Source organism: Hyperolius riggenbachi, chromosome 5, assembly GCF_040937935.1.
Source record: "Hyperolius riggenbachi isolate aHypRig1 chromosome 5, aHypRig1.pri, whole genome shotgun sequence".
Classification (NCBI taxonomy): domain Eukaryota; kingdom Metazoa; phylum Chordata; class Amphibia; order Anura; family Hyperoliidae; genus Hyperolius; species Hyperolius riggenbachi.
In genome coordinates this window covers 284022013-284044976 of record NC_090650.1, presented here as the reverse complement: position 1 = coordinate 284044976, position 22964 = coordinate 284022013, and the positions used below count along the sequence as shown (strand labels likewise).

General features: G+C 41.8%; 1 protein-coding gene across 6 annotated transcripts in view; it reads left to right on the top strand.

Annotated features, from left to right (window-relative positions):
- The window catches only part of KCNG2 (potassium voltage-gated channel modifier subfamily G member 2), a 440844-nt gene that overhangs the window by 132054 nt on the left and 285826 nt on the right, over positions 1-22964 (top strand). The window contains exon 1 of one of the 6 annotated variants that reach the window (XM_068234664.1): positions 3629-3753. The exons of the other annotated variants lie outside the window; for them this stretch is intronic. The gene's annotated coding sequence lies outside the window, so the exon portion shown is untranslated. Of the gene's footprint in view, positions 1-3628; positions 3754-22964 lie in introns of those variants that run through there. 6 annotated transcript variants of the gene reach the window in all.

Here is a 22964-nt window from a genome sequence, read left to right as displayed (position 1 = left end):
CATCAGTTGCTGTCAGTAAAATATCAGTTGCTGTCAGTTATAGCTGAGAGGAAAACTGATGTACCAGGTAATGTCCATGTTTCCCTATGGCTCAAGTGGGCGATGTTACAGTTTAACTGTATGCTGACCAGAAAGCTGTTATGGGTAATGGCCATTTTCAAAATGGAGGACAGAAAATTCCCTTGATCACAGTGAACAAACAGGACCCGGGACAGGAGAAAGACACTGAGGAGTAGACTACATGGAAGGTAAGTATGACTTGTGTATGCTTATTTTGACTTTTAATTTTCAGTTCAGGTTTTCTTTAAACATCACATACCACAGTCTCCGAGTGATAACGTAACTTAGGCAGAGTTTATAACACTATTTATTGTAGGCTAAAAAGAATTGTGGCATAAAAAACCATCTTACCAGCACATGAAGTAAAAAATAACAAGAATTATGGCATTTAAAACCCATCGTACAAGCTCAATAAGTTAAAATCCTTATTTAAACCTTCATCTACAGTTTTGAACCAATGTATAAATTTTGTCTTTTCTTTATGCGATTTGAAGCCACCCATTAATACATCGATGAGAAGATCACTTAAACTGTGTCCATTTAAGCAGAAATGTGTGGGAAATGGGAAATCACTATATTTATTATTATTATTATTTTTTTTTTAGCAGTTAAAAGTGAACCTGTGCAAGTTCATATGCTGCTGTAGAGTGTTGTCCTGTTTCTCTAGCATAAATTCCTTTGGGGGATTTTGCACACATGATTAGATATACCAGATTAGACAAATTATAGGAAAAGGTCCCTTGTACTTTGCATTCCTGTTGTGTACATGGTATTGGTATCCTGTCTGTGGAATCAACGTGTTTACAGGTCACTCACCTTTTCTGCCAGCAGGGGATTGTTCCATTCTGTTCTGGCCTATTCAAGGAACTCCTGACATTTATCTGTTTAATGATAGGAATACCCCATACAATTTTCTGTTATGCTGGGGATACACGGTACATTTGTGTACAGTGTATCGAGCAGCTGATCCGGCCAGCTGATAATATTCAGCTGGTCCGATCACGCTGCTCGACCCCCGCCCGCTCGATCCCCACCGGCGGACAATGGCGGGGAATCAAGCAGCTGATAAGGAGCGCCAGCGGGGACGAGCGGTAATCGAGGACGAGGCTGGAGTCGAACCGGCGGCTAATCGGCTGCCGGATCGACCCGTGTATTCCCAGCATTAGATTTACCTGCCAGATAGATAAAGTTCAACATGTTGGAAATGTATCTTTCTTTCCATCTATCTGCCGAGAAATTAGGCATTGTTCTACTCAGCAGGAGATAAACAGAAGACAATGCACCAGAGATAATGACCAATCTCTACAGAAAATAATCTAATTATGCATTCTAACAGAAAACCTAACAGAAGAATCTAACAGAAAATTGTATGGTGTATTCCCAGCATAGATTGGTCGGCTGTCGATATGCCAGGAGTTGAGGTTCAGGGAATATCTCAGTCTCTGGTCCTTATGTAAAACATGAAGGAGTTATTTTGCAATCTTTCTTATGAATTCTAGGTGTGGGTTGTAGGTGACCACTAGTGGAACTTGGTTCTCTTCCTGGTTTTGCTTGTACTTCAGGAGTTGAGTTCTAGGGAAAATGTTAGACTTCTTGATTTGGGCCTCACCATTACAGGATTGTATCCCTACTTAATACAATTCTTCTTCAGGTGACCCAGGACAGAACAATTCTGATTGCATCTTGTTGCCTGGCTGTAAATTATGGAATTCTTTATATGCTTGGGGAGGAAACGGACATACCTGAGGTATGTGGGACAATCTGTTGGTTTGAGGAACATATACATTTTTAGGCTGTCCTCCCTGATAAAGTCTTTAATATATATATATATATATATATATATATATATATATATATATATATATATATATATATATATATATATATATATATATACACAGTGGGTTGCAAAAGTATTCGGCCCCCTTGATTTTCCACATTTTGTCACGTAACTGCCACAAACATGCATCAATTTTATTGGAATTCCACATGAAAGACCAATACAAAGTGGTGTACATGTACATGAAGTGGATCGAAAATCATACATCATTCCAAACATTTTTTACAAATAAATAAGTGCAAAGTGGGGTGTGCGTAATTATTCGGCCCCCTGAGTCCATACTTTGTAGAACCACCTTTTGCTGCAATTACAGCTGCCAGTCTTTTAGGGTATGTCTCTACCAGCTTTGCACATCTAGAGACTGAAATCCTTGCCCATTCTTCTTTGCCGAACAGCTCCAGCTCAGTCAGATTAGATGGACAGCGTTTGTGAACAGCAGTTTTCAGATATCTTGCCACAGATTCTCGATTGGATTTAGATCTGGACTTTGACTGGGCCATTCTAACACATAGATATGTTTTGTTTTAAACCATTCCATTGTTGCCCTGGCTTTATGTTTAGGGTCATTGTCCTGCTGGAAGGTGAACCTCCTCCCCAGTCTCAAGTCTTTTGCAGTCTCCAAGAGGTTTTCTTCCAAGTTTGCCCTGTATTTGGCTCCATCCATCTTCCCATCAACTCTGACCAGCTTCCCTATCCCTGCTGAAGAGATGCACCCCCCAAGCATGATGCTGCCACCACCATATTTGACAGTGGGGATGGTGTGTTCAGGGTGATGTGCAGTGTTAGTTTTCTGCCACACATAGCGTTTTGCATTTTGGCCAAAAAGTTCCATTTTGGTCTCATCTGACCAGAGCACCTTCTTCCACATGGTTGCTGTGTCCCCCACATGGCTTGTGGCAAACTGCAAACGGGACTTCTTATGCTTTCTGTTAACAATGCCTTTCTTCTTGCCACTCTTCCATAAAGGCCAACTTTGTACAGTGCATGACTAATAGTTGTCCTATGGACAGATTCCCCCACCTGAGCTGCAGCTCGTCCAGAGTCACCATGGGCCTCTTGACTGCATTTCTGATCAGCACTCTCCTTGTTCGGCCTTTGAGTTTAGGTGGATGGCCTTGTCTTAGTAGGTGTACAGTTGTGCCATACTCCTTCTATTTCTGAATGATCGCTTGAACAGTGCTCCATGGGATGTTCAAGGCTTTGGAAATATTTTTGTAGCCTAAGCCTGCTTTAAATTAAATAACTTGATCCCTGACCTGTCTTGTGTGTTCTTTGGACTTCACGGTGTTGTTGCTCCCAATATTCTCTTAGACAACCTCTGAGGCCCTCACAGAGCAGCTGTGTACTGACATTAGATTACACACAGGTGCACTCTATTTAGTCATTAGCACTCATCAGGCAATGTCTATAGGCAACTGACTGCACTCAGATCAAAGGGGGCTGAATAAATATGCACACACCACTTTGCAGTTATTTATTTGTAAAAAATGTTTGGAATCATGTATAATTTTCATTCCACTTCTCATGTGTACACCACTTTGTGTTGGTCTTTCACATGGAATTCCAATAAAATTGATTCATGTTTGTGGCAGTAATATGACAAAATGTGGAAAACTTCAAGGGGGCCGAATACTTTTGCAACACAGTGGGATGCGAAAGTTTGGGCAACCTTGTTACTCGTCATGATTTTCCTGTATAAATCAAGGAAGTATAAATCAAGGAAGTAAGCTGAGGTAGTCCGGAGACACAGCTGCGGATGCTGGCGAGTCGCGTGTGGAGGAGACCGGATTACACCTGCAAGTGTATCACCCTCACAGAGGACTCTGATTGCGGGGACCTGAATGTGGGAAATGGTGAGTAATTTTGGAAACAGTGCATGGTGACTCGTTATGTGCGGTGGCACGCTACGCTCCTATTCCCATACGCAATAACGTCAGATTGTATGTCACATTGTGTGTCCTCCCTGGATGTGACTATTTTTTATGATTTTTTTATTAATTAATTTATTTATTTTATTGGGAATATCCACATATATTTGTATGGAACAGCAGTATTATAGATGTAAGAATCAGTTATATCTTTTTCCCATCATTTTTAGTGGGTCACCAGCAAGCTCTCTGTGAGTGTGTATGAGAGTATGCATGTATGAATGAATAGTGTACTAACACTTTACGTATATGAGAATATTTTTTATACTAAACTGAAGTGGTTTAAAGATTTATATCCAGAGCTCCTCTCATTTTATTACAATAGTTCGGCAGCTAGTGGGAGATAGGGGTACTCCCACAGATTGAGGTAGCAGCAGGAAGAGATGTTATCCTTCTTCCCTTCTATTTGAGAAGATTATATTTGCAATTTTGTGTATATATTGTCCTTTGCCGATAGCGCCCCTTGATTATTTATAATCCACTTGAGATACTGGTGCTGTGCTGTATGTGGTACCCAGTATATAACAGTATATTGGCGATTGACTGGTTGGATTGGTCAACTCTCACTCTCCCTAAGTGAATTGGTCAGCTCTCCTTGTCTACTTGATTATCATAACGCGCTATGGAAGAATAGATTGCGCTGTGCACATAAAACACACCTCTTTCACCCTTCTGGCCCACCTTTGTATCCTATTTACCTCTTTCTCTGCCTCTCAGATCTCGCACATATGCGCCTACGCTGCTTCATTACAGTCCTCATCAACGAGATCTGAGAGTTGGTAACAGGATAGGGTGTATCACCCGGCATCAATAACACCTAGCGTATCAGACGACCCCTGACTTTTCAGAAGATTTTCAAGGGCTAAAAAGTAGTCTTATATATCAGAATATACAGTAATAGGTAACCAGATGTCCTTGATCCGAACCATTAGTTATATGTGATGTACATTTTCTTATGTTGTTCTTCTGCTTAAATGCTTGTTCATACAGCAAGTGTAGTTATAATTTATACTTGTCAGTGCTGTAAGACTTATTTTTGGAACACTTAAAAAAAAATAATACTCAATTTGAAAAAATAATGTACCTGCTTTTCCTTACTTCTTTATGTACCATAATTGTGTAACTTGAAACAAAGAGAAAGTAATTAAAATTGCTGTCTTTTGTTCTTTGGCTGTGTAATGTTTTGTGTAATGTTTGTAAGATTGTTAAAGTGTAATTGTAGAAACAGAAATGTGGTAGTAGAATTTCTAACAATCAACTGTTTTTCAAGGGCAGCAACAATGTGCAAAGTGCCACATCCAGTGATAACTAACCAGATGTAAGTTTACTCCAATACACAGTAAAGTAATTTTAATTAATTACTGTTACTTTCTGTTAGGCCTTTCCAGGCATTAACAAACTTGCTAGAACAGGAAAATAGGTGAGAAGTGTTCTGTATTGGTCCAGAATTCTTTCATTTGCACCTTTCAATTAACAGCTTAAATTGTGGTAAAAATGAAGAGTCCACATGTTCAGTGCTTTATCTTGTTAAGGTTATCTGCCCCAGCTTGTAGTACAGCTGAGGTAACGATAAGCAGCAAATTGAACTTGCTGGAAAAGGACAAATTGTATTTATTAGAGCATACACGGTGACACTGAAGATCAGCCACATCATGCGGAGTGGCACACTAGTTAAAGCTTTCATGCTTTGACTTATAATAACCTATAGTGTTTCCTGCGGAGAGCCAGAGATTGTGTGACTAGCAATATAATGAAAATGATGAGCATGTCAATAGAAAGGCATAAGTCTTATTTAACAATGCTGCTACCTCTGTGCCTCATAAAAGCAGAACATGTATGCAATCTGACTGAATCATGCCCGGAACCAAAGATTCATTCAAATCTCATATTTTAATTTTTGTAATTCCCTGTCTTATATTTGGTAAAAAAAAGTCATTATTTCATAATTTCAGCAGTCCCTTTATGGGGCTATTCACATCTCTAACTAGTTGTCAGAGACCATTTTATCTGTTTACATACTGTAATAGTAAAACTGCACTTAGCCAGGTTTGTAGTATCCCACACCCTGATTGGTTAGTAGCTCTGACCAATCAGAGACTTTGTTTACACATTTCTCTCTTCTGTCTTCAGATCAGTTTCCAAACTTTGGGAAGAGACTTGTCATGAGTTCCCCCACAATTGATATTCACCTTATCAAGAATAATTGGATGTTACAATGAATGCATAAAGCACATACCTCTGACACCACCATTAGCAGAATAAGTCAGAAAACCATACCAAGCACAATGGGGCAGATTTATCAGGACACATGCAAGGGAAATAGTGGAGCAGTTGTTCAGTATGGTCAGTAAGAAGCTTTGTTTCAGCTAACAGATGAAACCTGATTTATTGCTTTGGGGAAATGCTTTACTTTTGTGCCTTCATAAATTATGCTTTACTTTTCTCTATTAAATTAAAATCTCTATTAAATTCTTATGCGCATGTACTATTTACATTACAGGAGGGGCCACCTTGCAATTTGTTAACAGCTAAATGGGCATTCCTTTATTTAGGAAAGTGGAGATCCAGTCTACAAGCTATATATATGATGTGTTTTGCTGAACTGTTAGAAATTTGTCATTTTAATTGTTTTGGTTTGTGAAGAGTCTTAACCACTTCCAGACCATGGAAACTGAAATCTACTTCCTGTTTATGTCTGTTTATTCCTGACAGGGCGTAGATTTCAATTACTGCGCCACGCGGATCCGCCACTCCTGCTGATCTCTCCCTCGCCGCAGGCCCCTGCCGCCAGAGCTCTGTGAGCCGTTCAGGAGCAAATTTCATTGGCTCTCAGAGTCAGGCCCTGTTATCACTGTTATCTATTTAATTGGCTCACATTGGTGACAGGGTCAGGAGCCCTACTGACCTGCTCACAGAGTTCTACCATTATAGCAATGGCAGAGCGAGGGGCCTGCGGCGATGGGTGAGTGACGTGACTGTCCAGAGTGTCAGGTCCATGCAGTGATTCACAGGGAAGCCCCAGCTGTCTCTGGTCCTTAATGATTTTGGTTGTACTAAAGAAATAATCCTACCTAGTAATAGGCAAGTGTCCCTGCATCTGTCCGTGTGTCAGAGCTTTTTAGCACTGAGAATTTGCAGGGACAAGACGCAGAGACACTGCCGAGTGCCGGAGGAGGATGGGGCGAGAAGGGGCGGTCGTGTGTGTGCACGCACGTGGTGGGCACGTGGCGGGTGTGCACGCTAGGCGCGCGGCGGGCATGCGTGGGCGGCGTGCGCGCACGCAGCTGGCGGCGTGAGTGAGCATGGGGGATTACTGACAGACCTATCCCGTTTTTAAACGGGCTAAGGTCACTAGTAATTGTATAATCTGGTCCTTAAGGGGCCAGAGACTGCTGGTATGCAAGTGGATTTAAGCAGGTGATACAGTAATTGTTTTATCCTTTATATGATTATTTAGTCTAAAAAAAAAGTATTTACTTTTCAATGTACAGCCTAGCAATTGATTTGCATATCTAATACAACCAATTTAAATTACAGCTTTGCACTTTCATATTAAACTCTCCTACATTTCATTAACGTGTAGCCTAGACTGGATTTTCCCACAGTTAGCTACTTTCCCAAAAAAGTAGAAAAATCTAAAACTCTAATTACTACAATAAAAGTAAGGAAAACAGAGATAACTTTGACACTCGTGACAGTAAAGGAAAGTATAAGGTGTTCAGAAGATAGGATCATATGCTGTTTGGTGGTACTTAGCATGTGAAGATAAATGGAAATCCCATGAAAGGCTATTAAGGTGGAAGGCCCAGGAAGGAACAGTAGTTTGAGGTACACAGATAGAAGTCATAGCAATTACTGAATGACTTTTATCAAAGCAGTTGCTTCACTTTCTGCTGCAGCACATGAAAAGCACTCATGTCATGACCATAGGTCATTTGTTTTGATGACTTCCAAAGTAGAAGAGAGGGAATCATGAAACAAATGTACACCGTGTGCTTTTGAGAACAAGACTTGTAGTGAAAATAAACTTAATGAGATAATTAATTTTAAATAGAACATTAGTAACATAGATCTGAGTCTCATATTTTTATTTTTGGTTTAAGAGACTTATTTGTCAATATTGAATTTTATGCCGCACCCCTGGCAGTCTTGTGTAAAATCTGCTTAATTCAGTTGCAAAACACATAGTAATGACCATTTAAACTTTCTAGCGCTAAAAAAAAAAAAAAGTTGTAAAAATATCACCTAGGAGGAAACTAATGCTGGGCATAGACGGTACGTTTTTTTCTTATCAATCGAGCCGCTGATGGCTCGATTGGTAATTTCTGACATGTCCGTTCAGCGCGTAGATCGATTACCGGCTCGATCCCCGCGGGCGGACAATGGGCAAAAAGAAGCGCTGATAAGGAAATGCCCGCGGGGACGAGCAGGAATCGATCTGCACGGACGAGCGGTGACTCGATGCCGGCGCATAAATGTACCGTCTATGCCCAGCATATGGAAAAAAATGTAATCGCATATGGCCCCTCATGTGGCATTTTCCCTGTGTTATTTTCCTCTTTTTTTTTTTTTTTTTTTAGCAATTCTGAAAGATTTTTCTGCATTTCCAAACATGCAATAAAACATGCGGTAAATGCAAAAAGTATGGTAAGATGTGCGGTATTTCAGTGGTTTGCATGCGGTAAAAAAATAATAGTAGTCTTTAACTGTCCTCCATAAGTTAGGATAGTCTTTAGAAGATTTTTTTTTTTGAGGGGGAAGGCGTACAGTATTTGATTATGTAGCAACCTATGAAAAGTATAATGCGATTCCGTTTTTTAATCGTTACTGCATGCTGCATTTTTTCTGCGTTTTTCTGTTGATAGCATTCAGGGAAAATCGGAATAACAAATCGGAAATCGGATTTGCGGTGTGCAGGGAGCCTTAAGTTAACTTCTTGCCTCACAAAAACTGGAACTTTGCACAATGCTAATCAGATTTGGAAATTATGGACTGACTACCTGACAGCTGATTAATCAGTGAAACTGACAGGTATCAATAATTAGCCTTAGAAATCTGATTAGTCCTGTACAGAGTTCCTGTCCAGCCCAGAGGAGTAACTGCTTGGATCACACTTGCAGTCAGCACTAACCCTATCATTTGTTTTATTTAAGCTTCAGATGAGCTTTACATTTTTCATAGTATAAAATTACACAATGGAATATGCAGCAAACATTCGCTCTATGGATTGTTCTTATCCCTAAAGTGAAGTTACATTTCAGAGATTTCAGTGATCTTTTCTCTTTTGCACACATGAATGCACTATCGTTAAACATGCAACTGCTATTTCAAGATAGTTGACTCTTATTTAGAAAACTGCCCACTTAATAAATGGTTACTTCATTTTCTTTGGAGCAGTTGAGTAGAATCTGTGATTATCAGTACTTTGTCTCTTTGCCCGGAATTAAATAGCAATGTAGTCAAAAGTTATATTAATGTCACTGTCATTTTTTTACACGGTAGATTAACTAAGTTTAGCACTATATCATGCCATGATGATCCTGATGCCTGGCAGAGTACTAGGACTGCTGTAACCACTATTTTACAGCTCTGCAATGCATCTGCACTGGGATTGCTGTTGTCTGTAATGATTTGTTCTATTAAGGTTTTGTTTTTTTAATTGCCTTTTCTGCTTTTTTCCCTTTCATACTTGCATAGGAGAGGCAGACAAAATAGTATAACAAGTATGCAAAATGATATTGGTTATACAGTACATACTCTGTTCCTCAAAATAATAACCCTAAACAATGCAATACCATAATTCCATTGCTAGTTCTGGCTATCATGTGCATCCTAAGTTTTCATGTGTTAGTGAGCCACTGAATATCATAATTTACAGACTGTGTGCCACTTTTTAAATGCAAATCAGCAATGGAAATCCATTCTTTAATTTACAAAAGACCCAGGACCTTTACAATTGTTGTTTGGAACTGAATACCACATTCTGTGGGAAGTGCCTGAATATAAAATCATTGTGGCTATCAAATCATCTAAGAAGTTTTACAAGTATATAAACAAGAGACATTTGGATTGATATAGGACTCCTAAATGATGCGGAAGGAAACTCAATGGTGGACAACAAAGGTAGGGCAGAGCTATTGCATGCTTGCTTTGCTTCTCTCTTTACAAGGGAAGTATCTTTGTTGCATATTCCAGATGTGAAAGGGTCACAGTCTTCTGATTTAAATATTAAATGCTTAAAATAAAACCAGGAATATCTAAAAAATAATACAATTGTTTATCTCATCGGTTTATTTTCACCTAGGGTTCACTTTAAGTATTAACACATGTGAGTTTGCCTAATACAGTATCGGTCCCCTTTCACTGTCAGGGCCACATCACACAGTAGACATAATTGCTGCTACTACTAATCACACCTACTAAGATACAAAAGGAATAGTTGCCAATGGTATTCAATGCAGCTGCTAACAACTATGGCACATGATAACTACTAGGGTGTCATAGCTGCAAAGGAAAACATTATTAGCAGCAATTAGATTTCTTAGGATTTGGCACTTACTTTTTTTTCTATTTTTATGCTTTAAGTGTCCCATAATTTGAAACAGATACATTTTTAATCTTTTTAATAGGTAGAATATAGTCACAAATGGAAGCACAGAGGTAAGATTAGAGTTTACAGAATACATATCCCCCATCCTGTTCCAGCTTGAAGCAGCTGATTCAGTATGCTGACTTGTAGGAACAATCCTGGTCACTTGTAGTGTTTAAAGATGGATGAGAATTGAAATTGTAGTGCCTTGAACTGACTCAGCATGATGCATATTTTATTTTAATATTAGGCACCAGTTTGCTGCTCTAATTTAATAGTTAGATGAGATTTTCTATTGTATTTCTCACTGTTCAGCAGCTAGTCTTCTGACACACAATTATCTCATCACATCACACTAACGGTCCCTGGAACATCCACACTATAAAAAATTAAGAATGCCTCTCGGAGTTGCAACTTATTTTTATGACCATTTTCTTTTAGATGAAGCTTTTAAGTGCTTGCTAACATTGTAAAAGAAATACAGTCAGAATTAGCTACTTCTCATAGCACTGGCATAGCATAAAAACAAATGTTTGGATTATAATAAGCTATTTTTTAGAATAAAGAGACATACAAACAAATAGCTTGTTCTGTTGGGTTCTGCACATAGGGTTGATCTACTAAACCTATGTCACAAATTGTCTCATCCAGCATATTTTTCACCTCAACTGTATGAAGAGCTAACATTGATGAGATAAACAGATAAGGAGGAACTTCCTCTCTGCTCTAAAAGATAAGCAACAGCATAATGACATTTAAAGAAAAACATTTGTTTGTTACAGCTTACAGAACTCCTGCAATCAATATGCAGTGTGTCCAGTTGCTGCTTTCATGGGAGCACAGCAAGTGTTAACCTCCTGCGTTTACATACTAGCACACAGTTGGCACAGAGCTGACAGCTTAAATTACATTTGCAACTATTTGCTGATAAGGCAGAATTAGACAGGCTGTTCTCTGTGAAACACACATAGAGTGAATTCCTCCGTGTTTTACTTGTCTCTTGTGCAAGAGTTTAGGTCCACTTTTTTAAGCATCCATCAATTTAAAAAAGTACTATGAAACGATATCAAATGTATTTGGAGTATTTTCCTCTTTGGTGGCAGCTTAAAAGTTGATAAGGTGTGAAAACATCTCTTGTGATAAAACTCAGGAGAAAAGTTAATAGAATACGGCCCAAGGAAAGAAATGAATGAAATAGATTTTGTAACTCAATTACAATGTTCCTAACATATGTGGCTCATATAAAGCATCCCCTCCCACAACCCACTGGAAAAAACATTCTGTGGATACCTCTGATCGGGGGAAGTAAAGAAACAATCTATCTCATTAAAAACAATGACACAATTTTTTGTTTATTGTGTCACAGGCAATTTACTGTTAGCATTATTTGATGGTCATGTCTAGGAGAACACATGGAGAAGCATGTGATTAGCTTGGTCAGGTGATAGATATGTAAGTCTCTGATTTGCTTGTTATGATCATGTGCTCAAGCAGGATGTGATCACAGTAAATCAGAGCTTTGCAAATCTATCAACTGATCAAACAAATCACTTGCTTCTCCAAGAGTTCTCCTAGATTTGACCATCACTAATTCAAGCACACAACTTAAAGAGAGTCGGAAGCCAGTTTAAAAAATAGTTTTTACCTTTTATTCTACTGAAGGAGAATGGTGACTGTTAAAACGCCACATTCCCGCGGCCCAACGAGGGTTTTTTACCCCCAAATCCCTGGGGAAAATACAGGGGAGTGCTTCCTGATTAAGGCAGAGCTTAGGGCTGTAGCTCTGCCTCTCGTTGCATCAATCCCCGCTGATTGCCACCTCTCCCCGCTCCTCTCAGTCTTCTTTCACTGAGAGGGGTGGGGAGAGGCGGAGATCCGCAGGCAGAATGGCACGAGGAAGGCTGTATTCCCTGGGCAGCAAAATCCACGACCGAGAAAGTCGTGGACTTTTGCCCCAGGATTTGGGGGGTAAAAAACCTTCATTCTGCTGCAGGATATTGTCGTTTTAGCAGGGACCATGATCCTTAAGTTGAATAAAAGGTAAAAACTAGTTTTTAAGCTGGCTTCAGAGTCTCTTTAATTTCTGTAAAATTTTAGGTACACGGTTCTATCCACCTATGACCAGGGGACCATAATTTCTTTTTTTGCATCACTTTTCACAAAAACTTTTTGTTACCATTATCAAAAGAAAAAAATACTCAGATTAGTGTGCTTATATCTGTAGTTACACAGTTCTCCAGTCCTAAAAACTTAAACCACCAGGCTCTAGGGTTTTTTAATCCAATAATTTTCTTATTTAGCGCTGACCTGGCACACAGGATGATAATTTTAATTTGATGATGCTGTACATTGCTATGGATTTTTAAGAAGAGTACAATAAAGATATTAATTTTATATGGTACAGATCTTATCTATGATTGATCTGGAAATATACAGTAATTTACCCTCCTATACATCAATACTATCCATTGGTGCAAAGACCTGATAAAAGGAAATATTGATTTAGTGTGTAACATGTCATAGCCACTTTAGGTCACCTTTGCTAAGAAAAAAGTATTGAAACATCCACACCACTTTTTAGTAGAGAAGCCTGGATATCAGCTGAAGATATTATGGCTTTTTCTTTGCATCCTAAACAGTTCTGGCTGAAATTTCTGCTGGTTTACCTGACCGTGGTGACTTGGTGATTGGAATGTGCAGGTAACTGTCAAGAGCCTATAATCTCACTGACTTTTTATACACAGACTACTGTAATCGCAAGCAAACAAGTCAGAGGTGTGCACAATTACCTCATATTACATATGCAATTAACCATTGTGTGTCCGTTATTACATATGTGATTAACCAGTGTGTGTCAATTTGCACACATATTATCAGGCCAAAACATTAAGGATAAATTCACAGTGGGACGATGCAGTGCAACTTTATGGGGGCATATTAATGCAAAAAGTCATACTGCAATAGTAAGTCTATGGAACGTTCACTGTGCATGAGGTGCATTGGAATTCAACACACTACAGTATCCAAAAGCACTGCATGCAGTGCATTACTGCATAACACGTGCATTAACAGAGGCAGAGAATCATAATTTTCATTGACTGTATGCTTCACTGTATGGGGTTGATTCTCTAAATAGTGGTAATGTTACCATGCACACAGAATGCACTGCAATATTACCCTATTTTGCATCTACAATTACTGTGTGTTATGCAATTAGGGTGACCTGCGGTACTCGAGTAGTGTGACCATTGTTAAGGTAACACGCGTTACTAACGAGCGTTACCATTAGTAATGTGCATTCCCGTAGCAACGGTCAGGCTACACGTGTACCCTGGGTCCTGCTAACCACGTAGCTCACTGTACTTGCAGTTAAAGGTCCCATAACGTGCAGTGCGACTTTTTCGTTGGGCTGTGTTCCTGTTATACAGGGAATGCAACTCAATGTCTCACTGTGAACCTAGCCAAAGACTACATAAACCTTTCATCCAGGCCATTTGGGGGCTTCCACTTGTCATTGATGTAAAAAACACAATTGTGTAATAGTAAATTGCTTTACCCACCCTCTACCTATGAATCAAAGAGAGCATTTTGAGCATGGTCAATTATACAGTAAATGAATCGAAATCTCTGTGCATTACACAGTATTAAACATGTATAAAGAAATAAATGACATGCTACTTATTGCTTGTTAAATATCAAGTGCATTCAAACTTCTGACAGTATTAACAAAACACACCTTACACCTCAATGAAACCTATCAATATTGCACCTCCCCCATTAAGATCTGAAACATAGTTAAAAGCTAAAGTCGTAAAAGTCCCAAGTTTAATATCATATGGACAATGTTAATTGAGGGGTAACCTTGAGGTGGAAAAAGTTATTACAGCAGTGTGACGCATAATTTGTGACTTTTAATATTGATTGAATACATTTGTAAGGGCAATTTAAAAAAACTGTCCAAGATGGAGAAAAAATAGAGTAGTTCAGTCTGAATAAATGTGAATGTGAATATGCATTACTGCATCACCAATAGCCTACAAGGGGGCCCTCCTAAAATGTAAATACCCTCTCCACAGTCCAAGTTAATAGCTAGTGAGGAGATGTTCAAGGTACGTCTTTGAAAAGCGATTTTGCAGTGCTTTGGGGGGACCGAGCAATTAGAATTTAAAATAAACTTTATTGTACTTGCCAGGTGTCCAGATGTCTGGCTTCCGTCCGTGTCCCCGCCTCCTAAAGGAAGAGGTCACAAGCGCTTCTCTGATTGGTCCTAGAGAAGCACCTATGACCTCTTCCTTTAGGGGGCGGGGCAACTAAAGGAAGAGGCTACAGATGCTTCTCTGATTGGTCCCAAAGAGGCACCTATGACCTCTTCCTTTAGGGGGCAGAGCTATGGACGGAAGTCAAACATTCCGACACCTGTTGAGTACAATAATGAAAAAAGAAAAAAAAAATCGCTAATAAGTGCTGTACAGTTTTTGGATTGACTGCAAGCCAGCCATGTGTCAGTTGCTTTTTTTCTTTCCTTTGTTCTCCTTTGCTGTACCTATAACTTTTGTTTATTAAAAGCTTACCTATCAATGTGGCACAGTGCCCTGTGGACCTATCATTTGATCACATTGCTTTGAGCTTTGGCAGCTCAGTCCAGCACCTGTGTGGATCGTGTGTTTGGTAGTTTGAGTGTTTGGACCTTTGTTTCACAATTTTTATTATAGGTCTGAGCGAAAGTATCCTTTTCAAGGTACCTTTCTGATGTATTATTTCACATTCCTTTACTTGCTTTCAAGACAGTGGAGAACACAGGAGAACACGTGATCCAGTAAACTTGGACTGGATTTATTTTAAAAACGTTCTGCTGGTAGGTGGCAAAGGTTTGTAACCCTCCATTTTGTGACTTGGTCAATTCAGAACAACTTGGGGTGGCACGAAGGTTAGTAGATTAGCAAATAACTGCTTATTGTAGCAGACCGATGTCAAATGAGACCGTACATTAATTGATTAAAGAACCTCTGAATTTAGTAATGAAAAATTGTTTTCACATGCACCATGTCAACATAAATCATAAAAAATATTAAAGTAAAAGATTGACTCTTCGGCGCATGTGAAAAACTACAAAAATCTTTGATAATATTGAATAATATTAGATCACCATAATTTTATGCAAAAATACATATGAGCAGTAATTATTTTTTTGCAGCAGGCCTGGTTTTTGGTAGCCACTCCCATCTTCAGCTGAACTGTTTTCCCAATTTCTAATTCAGAATCACTTCCAATTCAGCCATGGCAGCTACCATACCTATTTAAGCGCGGGAGCTTGGTCACTCGTGGCCTGGGTCACTTGTGCCATTTAATTCCGAAGTGCCATTTATTACAAAGTGCTTTACAACTTACCAAGAATTTACCAAGAATTTACCAAGAATTGACCCAGGAATTCAAACAGGATTCAACAGCCACAGGACTCTGCTGGAAACAACTACTCTGCATCCATAACTGCCTCCAAAGCTGTTGCTAAAAATGCCACTGCTGGACATATGTTGCACGGCCAAGTAGACTCTGCTTCTTTACACAGGTTTGCTTGCGCTAACTGCATACTCATTTAAACTGTTTAGTGGTTGGAAACCTCCTGGTTATAATCAGAGACCATTACCATGTTTACTGCACTTTTTCTTATGTTCTGCCTGTCTGCAAACATCTACAAGTCGCATTGCAATATGCATCCTCCCAATGTACCACACTCCATATTCATTTCACCTGCTCTGCTTTCCTCACCTTACTCAGCTTCTCATGAGCTGTTAGCTCTCCTGAAATCTCTCTCTCCCTCCAGCAGCTCAAAAACCTCACAAACATTTAAATCCCATTCACATTTGCTTACTCTCTCCCTCCTACTCTTACTTGCAGCTGGTGATATATCACCCAATCCTGGGCCACAGCCTGCTGCCAGACAAGCATCCCCTGCTGACCTGCTTCATACACTTCACAGCCCTCTGTCCACAAATAACCTCAACACCCATCCTCGCTCCAACCTTATTTCCATCCATCCCACCCACAAACACATACTCCCCATACCCTGCGGTCTCTGGAATGCCAGATCCGTCCGCAACAAACTTACAGCAGTACACGACCTCTTCCTCTCCAAATCCCTCACCATCCTCGCACTCACTGAGACATGGCTCACCCCCTCTGATTCTGCCGCAGCGGCTGCCCTCTCCTACGGGGGGCTTCTCCTCAGTCACACCCCCAGACCAGACAACAGGACTGGGGGAGGGGTGGGTCTGCTCCTCTCCCCATCCTGCACCTTCCGTGTCCTCACACCACCTACCTCTCTACAATTCACATCATTTGAGGCCCACACCATCCGCCTCTACCACCCCCTCCCTGCCATTGTTGCGGTCTTATACCGCCCTCCGGGCTCCACCCCACAATTTCTCGATGACCTTGCCTCCTGGCTCCCTCACATCCTCTCCTCTGACCTCCCCACCATCATCCTTGGGGATTTCAATATTCCCATCGATGAAGCCCAGAGCTCCGCTGTGACCCGACTACTCACCATTGCCAACTCACTTGGACTAGTACAACACGCCAACACCCCCACTCACACTGCAGGTCACACTCTCGACCTTATATTCACTAAATCCACCACCATTGCAGACCTTTACATCGCACCCTTTCCACCCACAGACCATCACCTTCAACTTCCTCACGGAAGGCACCTCCAAATTAGCCACCCACCCACCTGGTGGATGGCAGCGAGACCTATGCAAGCTCAACCCTAGTGTCCTTGCTGACCCCCTCCATGCCCTCTCCTCCTCTCTCCCCACCCTAACCTGTCCTAATCTTGCTGCAGCTCAGTATCGCCAAACTCTCTCATCAGCCCTAGAGAAAGCTGCTCCACCAATATTTCGCCGCAACCGACCCCCTAGCCCACAGCCCTGGCGCACTACCCATACTCGCATCCTCCAGAGGAAAACGCGCCACTGAACGGAAATGGAGAAAAACTAGACTTAGCCAGGATTTCCTACAGTACAAGACCAACCTGCTGCAGTTCCACACTGCCCTTGCTCATGCGAAGCAGGAATACTTTACCAAGCTCATCGGAGCACAAGCTTCCAACTCCAGGCGTCTTTTTGCCACCTTCAACTCCCTGCTTAAACCCACCCTCCGTTTCCTCCCTCTCTGCCACAGATTTAGCCACCCACTTCACCAACAAAATTGTCTCCATCCGCCAGGAAATATCCAATCTCCAATCTTCACCTCCCACCCCCTCCCAACCAGCTCCTCCTCCACCCTATCCTCCCCTCACATCCTTCACTCCTACTACCACTGAGGAAGTCAACCACCTACTGCAGACTTCCCATACCACTACTTCCCCCCTTGACCCCATCCCTTCTGATTTACTCCAGCCTCACTTCACGGAATTGGCCCCAGTCCTCACTACCCTGTTCAACCTCTCCCTATCCACAGGCACCTTCCCCACAGACTTCAAGCAGGCCACTGTACTACCCCTGCTCAAGAAACCCTCACTCGACCCCTCGCTACCCTCCAACTACCGTCCTATCTCCCTCCTCCCCTTTGCCTCAAAACTCCTTGAGCGTCTGGTTCACAAACGCCTGACCCAGTACCTGCTAGACCCACTCCAATCTGGATTTCGACCTGCCCACTCAACCGAAACTGCTCTCACCAAAGTGGTCAACGACCTTGCCTTAGCTAAAGCTGAAGGTAAATACTCCATTCTCCTCCTCCTTGACCTGTCAGCAGCTTTTGACACAGTAGATCATCCTCTACTCCTCCATTCCCTCCAGTCCTTGGGCATTCACGATGTCGCCCTGTCCTGGCTTTCATCATACCTCTCCAACCGCTCCTTCACGACCGCCTTCAATGAGTCCTCCTCCACCCCCAACCACCTCTCTGTGGGAGTCCCCCAAGGTTCGGTCCTTGGCCCCCTACTGTTCACCCTATACACATCCTCCATTGGCAAGGTTATCTCCTCCATGGGTTTTAACTATCATCTGTATGCAGATGACACCCAGATCTACCTCCACACCCCTGACATATCCACCACTACCATGGATAAGGTCTCCTCCTGCCTATCAGCCATCTCCTCCTGGATGTCCGCTAGGTTCCTGAAACTAAATCTAGACAAAACAGAATTTATGATCTTTCCACCCCGGCCATCCACGAACCTCCCAGATGTGCATGTCACTGTTAACCACACTACCATTCGCCCTACCTCTCAAGCCCGCTGTCTGGGTGTCACCCTGGACTCCGCACTCTCCTTCACTTCCCACATCCAAAACCTCACAAAGTCCTGCAACTTCCACCTTCGTAACATCTGTAAGATTTGCCCTTTTCTGACCTCTGCCACCACCAAACTCCTCATCCATGCCCTCATAATTTCCCGCCTTGACTACTGCAATGCCCTGCTGTCTGGTCTCCCTATGACCCGAACAGCCCCACTGCAGTCCATCATGAATGCGGCAGCCAGAATTATCCACTGCTCCCATCGCTCCACCACGGCAGATCCCCTCCTAGAATCCCTCCACTGGCTTCCTATCCAGTCCAGAATCAGATTCAAGATACTGTGTCTGACCTACAAATCTGTCCACAAAACCTGTCCAACCTACATTTCCGATCTTACTCAGAGGTACACACCTAGCCGCTCACTCCGCTCTTCCAATGAACTTCGCCTAACCGCCCCCCGCATCACCCAGTCCCATGCACGCCTCCAGGACTTCTCAAGAGCTGCTCCAACACTATGGAACTCCCTACCTCCACCCATTAGGGCAGCCCCCTCCTTCAACATCTTCAAGAAAGCCCTCAAAACTCACCTTTTCACTCTGGCCTACTACCCCTCACAAGTGCTCTAAACCTACAGCTGAACTCTGGTCCCCTACCATTCGTGTCCTTACCTCTCCCTCTAGATTGTAAGCCTTTGGGCAGGGTCCTCCTCCTTTTGTGTCCTACCTGATCTTGCACCTCCATTGCTGTGAACCCATGCTATGCATCTGAGTGAACCTATTTTGCATAATCTCCATGCTCCATCCAGTGACTGACTAAGCATTACCTGGTACTCATACTATGGTGTGTGATCTGGTTTTCTTGTATCCTGTATTGTCATATTGCTGTATCTCACCCCTAAATATTGTCTGTAACCTAAATTAATGTTCAGCGCTGCGTAATATGTTGGCGCTTTATAAATACAATAAATAAATATTCCAATCACATATAAAGCTAATCTATCCTAATATTAGACTACTGACATCACTATAGAGGTATGGGGCTGCAGTCCCCAAGTGTACTAGATCTTCAATGGGGTAATCAGTCTTGACTAGGGTCCTGAAGTTGGTTCCATGACTGAAAAGATGGAAATGAATATTAGTGTAAAGTCCTTACTGCACAGCTTGCAACAAGTAATCCAACAGTTCATACATAGAAAGATCCCAATCGCAGATCACCGTAGAACAACCAATTGATACTAATCACACAAAGCTCGTGCGGTCCTCAGCTAAGTCCACAACAATCCTCATTCGCAGAATCTTGTGTGGTTAAGCAATATCATGCCAGGTAGATGTTAGTATGCAAGTTCATTCATAGCATGTGATGTAACACTTCATAGCAGGGACGGCATATGCAGCATATTAAGTTGAGTGTTGTAAAGCAGCAAGCAAAAAACAGAAGTAACAAGCAGGCCATGTGTGTGTGTTGCTAGTTACCCATCCATGGATGATTGGTTAGTTGCTCTAGTTGCCACTGATCGATCAGGGTTCCAAGATGTTGGTCAAGACTGTGCCCATAGATGTCAGGCGTTGGCTAAGGGAGATGCCTAATTGCTCGACATGTTTGGCCGATCGGTATCGGCCTCATCAGGAGCAGGCATCGTTTGCAGTTTCTATAAACTTATACACCACAAGTGCTACCTAAATACACTTGCATGATGGCTGCCCATCCCCCTTCGCCCAACCCGCAGCAGCCCAGCGGCCCGCCCATTGGCAGTACTTCCACGCACAGCCATTGCCTTACGTGTAGTGACGTGCCGTGTGTTCCATACCGCCGCCCAGGAAACCGAAAGTTCGCACTCCAAATCTAGGTAGTGCGTCACCGAGGGGCAGACCGAGGGTGGCAGTAGGAAAATTGGACAGCTGCTGAACCAATGTGAGCAGGCAGGCGGGGCGGGGAGTCCAAACACGCCCCCCAATAGAAACATATGAATATAGAGATTATTCAATATTTCATAGTCAGTTCACCAACAGGTAAAATCAAAGATAACAATTTCTGCCCACCTCTCCACTCATATCTAACGGGTGATGTAATTACTCAGAAAAAGAGAGCGAATGCGAATGATTTTAAATGCATCTCGCACATACATCCATAGACAGGGCGATAACGGTGGCCAGATTAACGCTAGACAGCATAACTATTGCATTCAAATTAACATACTGTATATTGTTACTATGTGTTCTACAAGTCCAGTACCAGGTGAGTGGAGCCCAACATACTGTATAACACAAAGGCAAAAATATTCAAAATTGCCAAAAAACTAAAAATAGGAGAGGGGCACATGCCGCAGCCCACAGGGGACAAGGATTACAGAGGAGATGGGAGGGTAGCAATTTATACTTCAGGGTAACTTATTCATTGGGAATGTTATCAGTCTCTACATCTAGGGTCATCAGAAATCAACGTGCACTTTTTGACATGGTTGATGACGCCACAAGTAAAGGCGTCATCACACCGACAATCGTGGAATTTTGGAACTTCTGGTTTCCTGGGCGGTGGTGTGGAACGCACGGCACGTCACCACACGTAAGCCAATGGCTGCCCGTGGAAGTACGGCCAATGGGCGGGCCGCTGGGCTGCTGCAGGTTGGGCGAAGGGGGACGGACGGGCAGCCATCACGCAAGTGTGTTTAGGTAGAACTTGTGGTGGATACGTTTATAGAAACTACAAACTACGCCTGCTCCTGATGAGGCCGTTACCGATTGGTGAAACATGTCGAGCAATTGGGCATCTCCCTTAGCCAACACCTGACATCTATAGGCACAATTCAACACACACAACTGAACTTAATAAATCAACAACAAGATACCCTTTAGAGAATTTGCAGTTCTAAAATTTAACTTTTAATCATCAATCTAAAATCACGTATTCATATATTTCCTCTAAAACCTATGAGGTAGGTGTATATTAGTGATCAACATATGACCTCAAGGTCCATATAACAGTTGGTCCCACCTATTCCTCACTGGAGATTGCTAAAGTGCTATTTACAAAGCCCCCCACCACCAATCCAACATGTTTCAACCCCTTCTAGTGGGGCCGTCGTCAGGGACAAAAAGGTGCTAAGTGCTAAAGTATAAAGTGCATAAAGACATCACATTGCAATCATTATGTAAAGAAAATAAAGAGTGAGAGCTGTGCTCCCACGCTCAGTCAAGCATCAACTGAGATGTGGTCCCTCTCAGCCTTATATACTGGTCAGAGGGGTGGGGCAGTATGCTTTTGTATCCACCCTCTGAAAAACCTGTTTCTATTGGCTGTAGCGGTCATTAGACAGTCATTCTGCCAATCTCATTGGCTATCCTATGCGCCTCAATGATATGAAAAAACGCTATTTCTAAATATATTTATGTCCACAAAATCATACAGCATGGTGGGGGTAGTAATACCAGCCACATGTCTTACCCTTAGACGTCCCTTTATAAAACCGGCTAATATCGGCAAACGCCGCTTTTTTGTTCCATAGAGAAGCATTGGACGCCTCTCATTGGCCCAATATCTCCAGGCAACCTCCCACTCTGCGGACGTCATCCAGTTCATGTGGCTTTTGAATGAACTGTTGGAAGAAAATAGAACAGGAGAAATAAATCTAGGAATCCCAGAAAGTAATTTAGCAGGAAAAAGCAGACTTTGCCCTTCCATTAGTTCATATCCCCCAATCCAGATCTTTCTGGAAACAGTAGAGAAGGATTTAGAAAACTTATCCAGGAACAAAAATGGAGTGATAAGTAATTTGAATAAAGATGAAAAAGAAGCATTGGAAAAATTAAGCAAAAATGATCAACTAATCATTAAAAAAATCAGACAAAGGGGGGAATATTGTAGTGATGGAGCAAAATCAATATATAAAAATGTGCATGCAGATTCTGAACAATCAGGAAAACTATATGAGACTTGAGGGCAATCCAACTGAGACCTATTATAAAGAACTTGAATCTCTATTGGATACAGCGGTAAAAAATAACGTTTTAAGTAAAAAGGACCTAACATGCACCTTAATAAAGTCTCCAACAATAGCCACATTTTATTCCCTCCCGAAGATCCATAAGCGACTAGAAGACCCCCCGGGACGACCCATAATCTCGGGAAATGGATGTCTTACTGAGGGTATCAGCCAATATGTTGATTATTTTTTAAGACCATTTGTAGTGAGTCTCCCTTCATACATTAGAGACACAATGGACCTGTTGAACAGACTACAGGGGATAATGGTGGATGGGAATGTATGGCTGGCTAGCCTAGACGTTGAATCACTATATAATAATATCAGACATGA